The sequence below is a fragment of the Zonotrichia leucophrys genome, chromosome 20 (genome assembly GCF_028769735.1).
Source record: "Zonotrichia leucophrys gambelii isolate GWCS_2022_RI chromosome 20, RI_Zleu_2.0, whole genome shotgun sequence".
In the NCBI taxonomy this organism is placed as follows: domain Eukaryota; kingdom Metazoa; phylum Chordata; class Aves; order Passeriformes; family Passerellidae; genus Zonotrichia; species Zonotrichia leucophrys.
The window spans coordinates 2,924,061-2,930,060 of record NC_088189.1 but is presented as its reverse complement, the minus strand read 5'-3'; the positions used below and the strand labels follow the sequence as shown (position 1 = coordinate 2,930,060).

Sequence of the window (6,000 nt, the reverse complement as noted above, 5' to 3'; positions counted from 1 at the left end):
TCAAGAATACTATGCAACATCAGTAAATAAGGAATTTTTACAGGAAATAGAAGGGCTGCTGCTGCTGCTGCAGTGTGAAAAAATTCCTCTGAGTGGTTAATTAGATTAATCAGTGTCACTGCAAAAAAGATGCTGCAGATGCAGGTTAGCGCTGCCTGGCTTGAATTTCTATTGCTCTATTTCAGGTTGCATCCAAAAATAGCTGGTGGATCTAGACAGTGTTGCAGGAAAAAGAGTGGGGTACATCTGTGTGTGTATATATTTTGAGTATGTGTGTTCTTTCCCCTTTCCAAATTTCCAGTTTGCCTAGTAAGTGTGAGAAATCAGTTTCATAAGATTACTGCCCAAAAATCAGCTGATGAAACCCGTTGCATTCTAAGTAATTTGGTTATATAACTTTTCCAAAAAGAAAAAAAAAAATCCCCGCACACAGAAAGATGCAAGGAAGTTTCTGGAAGATCATTTCTTGCCTAACTTTTTTTTTTTTTTTTTTTTTTTTTTCCTGAAGAAATGTTGTTCCAGGGAGTGTCTGACTAGTTCTGCAGCTTGGCAAAAAAGCCAGACGTTACCTCATAGCTGCGGCCAGACAGCCCATTTCTATGCCAGGCAACCACTGCAGAAGCACAGAGCACAGGGCCCTGCTTGATTAGCACTTCTGCTGTTTCGAGAGTCCTGGAGTGTTTTGTTCAAGGTGGGCTGCTGAGAGGGGACTCGGTGTGCTTTTGTGCAAATGAGAGTGAGGCAGGGGGTGTGTGGGGTGTGGGCTGGGGGCACGGGGGGGAGGGAGGCACAGGGACACAATAGGGGGAGGCTGCATTAATATTCCGTGGTCATGTTATCTTTGGGAAGCAGGATCTGTTTGATTTGACCTGGTCAAAAATAAAATGAAAAAAAAAATAAAAAACAACCCACCAAGTATCACATCCTAAAGGTCAGAGGAAAAGAAAGAGATGGGAAACAAAGAGCTGTAATGACAGAGCAGGTCAAACTGAATTAAATGTTTAATTGTCTCCCTCGTGTCTCATCAAATAGCTGTCTTTAAAGCAAGAGGGATCTTTTCTTCCAGCAAAACTATTACCAATTCATCACTGAGTTGGAAGGTGACGAGTGTTTGTAAACATTACAGTCAATATAATTTTCTCATTCTCTCCCTCATTGTTGATTTACCTTGTTTAACTGGATCATTTACCTAGCAAAGCTGTGTCTATATCACGTGTTCCACAAATGCTGGGGTCCCTGCACAGAATTCCTGCCCAGCAGGACCGTGCTGTGCTTTTCAGCCAACTGTACCCCTTGCACAAGAGAAGGGCAAAGAGCAGGGCACAGACTGGGCAGGGATGCTCAGCCCTGCACCTCCTCCTGGCAGTGTCCTGGGGCGACTCCTTCCAGCAGCTGAGCTGTGGTTCAGTGCTCTGGAATGGAGACAGGCTGTGCAGTGAGCTGGGAAGGGAGATGCTGTGTCTGGGAGCAGCCTGAGTTCACCTCCTCGTGTCACACAAAGCTGTGGGGACACTGTAGGGCACTGGAGCCCCATGACCTCTCCTGCTGTATTGCCTCTGTTCTTGTCAACGACAGCAGAAACTTCTGTTTGGGACAGAAGAAATACATTTTAATAATTCTACTTTATTGGGTGACAAGATAGCTGCTAATAAACTCACCCTTCTACCTGAGAGTACTGCATGATTGTCAGAAAATTCAATATCAGAAAATGTGTGGGTTTGGATTATCTTTAGTAGTCAAGTTTCCAGATGACAAAAATTGTAGCTAAAGAGGTAAAATTAATTGGTTTTGGCCACATATAAAATCAGTGTCAGGATCAGGATCAAACCCTTAAGAGTTCTTAACTCCCAGCCTTGTATTTGACCCCTAATGCAAGATATGCGCCCGTGGGAGGCACAAATCAGTCCTTACCTAAGACAACTTCTACTGAAACATCTACATTTCTTCCAAGCCTTTTTTTGGGCTTACAAGGAAAACAGATTCCCAGAACTTCAGGAATGTCAACTGGAAGTTGCAAGAGGAGAGACTAAAGTGTTACACTAATGGACTTAGGGCAAAAGTGGGATCCATCTGACCCAGTTAAGTCCAAGTCCAACTGCTCTAAGGCCCAAGGACATGTGTCAACACCAGGGATGGGGAAACCACAACGGGACTTTTCCCAAGATTTACAGGAAGAGATGTGCTCTGGATGTTCCCAGCTGCTCACAAGTGGGCCAAGAGCTGGCAATTCCAGTCCTGCCTCCAGTCCCAGCACTGCAGAACAGTGCTCCAGCCGAGGGTGTCTCAGGGATCTCCTGCAGGGCCATGCTCCTCCAGATCCTGCAGTATCACCTGGGCTTTGTGCTTTCTAGAAGCATCCCAGGCTCAGTGGGGACATTTGGCTGCTTGGTTGGGTGTGTGTGGTAGGACAGTGGTGGGTGTGGGTGCCTGGATCAGAAACAACCATTGCATTACCAGAGCTTTCCTGTGGTGCTGAATGCTGCTGATTCCCTGGATTACAGGGGGCCCCACAGGGCTCTTTGCAGATTCCAGTCACACGGCTGCAGAAGAGAAAAAGAAGGAAATTGCTTTTCTCCTCCTTTTTGGCAAATGAGAAGTTGGAGCAGGCAGCAGGGTGGATTGCTGGGTGCTGTGAACTGTGCTGGCTCTATCCCTTTGCATCTCTCCCAAGCTTTTCTCAAGATCATTTAAATACATTTAAATCCCATTTTACAGTCACCTTAGGACCAAATAATTTTGAGGCCAAATTTCCTTTCTAACATAGTTACGTTTAGTGTAGAGTAAATTTCCTCAAATTTTGGCTTGATGCTTAAAAACACCTTGGCACATGAGAGCAAACCCTAAGCCACTCCTGGCTCCTGTTTTTCCCCAGTGTGAGGGGATTTGCTGTTTCCCATGGTTTCACATATCAGTGATGACAAAAGAACATGGACATCCCAGCTTCCAGGGGCGTTCTGAGCTCCATTTGGGAAGCTCTGTGCCTCATTTGGCTGCCTCAGAAAACCTTGCTGAGGACACCCCATGTGGAGCTCCTGGCAGGCCAAACAGGAGGGCAGAGCACAGCTCAGGGGCAGTGCTGCAGTGTCCTTGCACAGGGTTTGCACAGGAGGAGGAGGCAGAAATGTGTGCTAAGGAAATGCAGCTGGAGGAATTTCAGGCTTTGGAGGCCAAGGTGCAGAGTGAAAACCTCAAGGACAGTGTCAACCCCAAGCACTGGGCTCATCTTCCCAGCACAATGCAGATGGAAGGGTAGCCTATGCAATAGGAGTGGGGAAGTCAGTTAAATGTGTGCATGCGATACAGTGGAAGAAATGCATTAAAAAGTAGAAATTCCTGCCTCTAACCAGATCATCTTCCACACAAATTGGAAGCAGTTGGTGAAGGGGAGACTTGCAGGGTGATGGAGAGAAATAAGAACCAGCCCTGCTTGCCCAGCTCAGAACAGCAAGGTGTCAGTCCCAGATGGGGTCAGGAAAAGGTTTTATTTGTGCAGGGAATGGGAGGAATACAATCACAGGATGCCAGGAGCTGGGCTGTGCACGTGGGCATTGCCCATTGGGAAATAGGTATGGATGGAACTGCAGTTTCCTTAGAAGATAACAGAGGTATTAACATTAAAGAGTAGAGATTGTTTAGATTGTTTGGGGAGCAAGAGAAAAGAATGAGAGGAGAGAGAGCTATTTGTGAAGGAAAAGGATTTATTAGCCTTAGAAAGTGGGGATCTGAGAGAGACCGGAATGGGGCTGCTGTGTCATTATGGGCTGCAGTTGGAGATGTTTCAGAGAGTAAACTGGTAATAGAAATATTTTATAGGCCACCTGACCAGAAAGAACAACTGGACTGTGAAATGACTGTGCAAATAAAACAGGCATGTAAAAAGGAGAGAGTGGTAGAATTGAAGATTTTAACTATGAGGCATAGACTGGAATACATTAAGAGAAATAAGGCTGGAGGTATGTTTGCAGATCAGACACAGACCTGCTTTCTGATTCAGCCTGAGCATCAACTGCACAGCTTGGCTATTACAAAGGGACTGCATGAGGACAGACACAATAGGGGAGAGCCCTGGGGAGGCAGCTTCCACAGGCTCCAAGGGAAAAAGATTTTAAAGGTGGATTGTGAAGGAAAGGATAAAGAAAAAAAAGAAACAACAAAAAAAGAAACCGTGATTTTGGTCTGAGTGGCCTTAGAGCTTGCATTTCAAATATTTAGGTTTTATTTGTCTTACAGTTCCACAGAAGCAATCAGCGGTGTGGAATCATGTCCCACTAATGAATTAAATCCTGGAATCACCCAGCTTTATCCCAGGTGAAGCTGTCTGTTGTTAGTCAGGGCTGGGAAACAGGGCCTGTAATGAACCCCTGGCCCCAGTGACACCAACAGTAAAAGTCAGGTTTGATTTAACGAGGCCATGGCTTCATGCCTGATGCTCATAATCTCCTTGGGCAGGAGGGTGATTAGGGAAGGTGAGAGCAGCAAAGCTGGTTTGGAGGGCCAGGGAGGCTCCTCAGGGGATTCATTGCCTGCCATACACAGCTCCTAAAGGGTCATCAAAGGGTGAGACCCCTGCTAAAGGTAAGGATGAATCTTTCTGTATAAGTACAAGGTAGCCAAGGAATAGCTAAATTTTGAGTGGCTGTCATGAGTCATACACTGTTTTCTTGTAGCCCATATGCTTGACTTCACCTCATATATCCTCTCTGATTAAAAAAAACAAAGGTAAATAGGATGGCTTTAGGGATTTGCAGACGAGTCCAAAATAGCTGCATGTATGGCGTGTATTAAGATACCAATTTTACTGCAATTGTAGAGATACTGCCAAAAAGTAGCCTTTTTGTTTTATTCTTTGTATTAAAAAAAAAAAAGTAGAAAAAAGTATGTGTTTAAGGGGAGCAGAAGGAAGAGGTTGTAAAGAGTGAAAAGAAACCTCAAACCCAACAGGTGTCAATGATTCACAGCTCTCTTAGTCACCATTGCTGGCTGCATGAATCAATGGAAGACTCTGCCTATTAAATAAAGATTCAGTCTTGGTATAAAATATTGCCTGATAACCAAGCAGCCTTATTCAGTGAATGCCTCATGAAAGACTCAGACTGAGGCCCCCAAAGAGAGGCAGGTCAGTGCACAGTCATTTAGCAGGGGAAGCAAAAGCTGGATTTTAACAGTCTTTATGTAGATATTTAAAATATAAATCTGCTCTTGTTATAACTAATAATAATGAACTGGAACCCCATCTTGTGTGGGCAGGCAGTGCCCAGGCCCCCAGGGCAGCCCTGAAGCACAGCCTCTGTCAATCCAAACACAGCCACTGTGACACTGTGTGGGCTCATGTTTGTGCACAGCAAGGGATGGAGCTCTGCCCAGAGCCAGGGACTCTTCACTGGCACTGCTGCTGGAAAAAATGTTGGGTTAACTCTGAATGCCCCTTCCCTCCTGCCCTGTTGCCCCCCAACTTTTCAATTTGGCTGCCAGCAACCCTCTCCTCCCCCAAATACCACTAAAAGCAGTGACTGTTCAAACAGATTTTCCTTCAGTTGGTAATATTTTTTTGGAGATGAGATGTGCATGTGTTCATTAAAACTGAATTTTATTTTTTTTCAAAAAGAACAAACACGATCTGTGGTGATTGTCTCTGTGTTGCTAATCCATTTTTCCACCTCCTTTTCCTTTAACATTTGGTGCAGTTTTCATCCATTCTTGATGGAGACTACTCATCAAATGAGTCTTCCAGCAGCCCTGGCAGGGTGTAATTTTTAATCCCTCTTTACTCCAAACAACATAAGGGCAGCAAACACTTTCAGTACTTTGGCCTCTGCTGTCCATGGAGTGGGAGCTGCTGGGATGCTGCAGCCTGAGAGGGCTGGGATTTGTGTGCAAGAGCCAAGCGTTGATCTGATCTGCTGATGCTCAGGATAATTAAACAATAGAAGCAAAATGATTAATAAGGTTCTTTTTCCAAGGCGTGGAGAAGGCTGAAGGCCTGGAGAGGGGCCACTGAAT

The 6,000-nt window shown here is 45.1% G+C and overlaps 1 long non-coding RNA gene across 1 annotated transcript in view; it reads left to right on the top strand.

Annotated features, from left to right (window-relative positions):
* The first annotated feature begins 591 nt into the window (after positions 1-591).
* The window catches only part of LOC135456199 (uncharacterized), a 47,768-nt gene continuing 42,359 nt past the window's right edge, over positions 592-6,000 (top strand). Inside the window, exon 1 of the long non-coding RNA XR_010442473.1 lies at positions 592-691. This is a non-coding gene — a long non-coding RNA (uncharacterized LOC135456199). The remainder of the gene's footprint in view (positions 692-6,000) is intronic.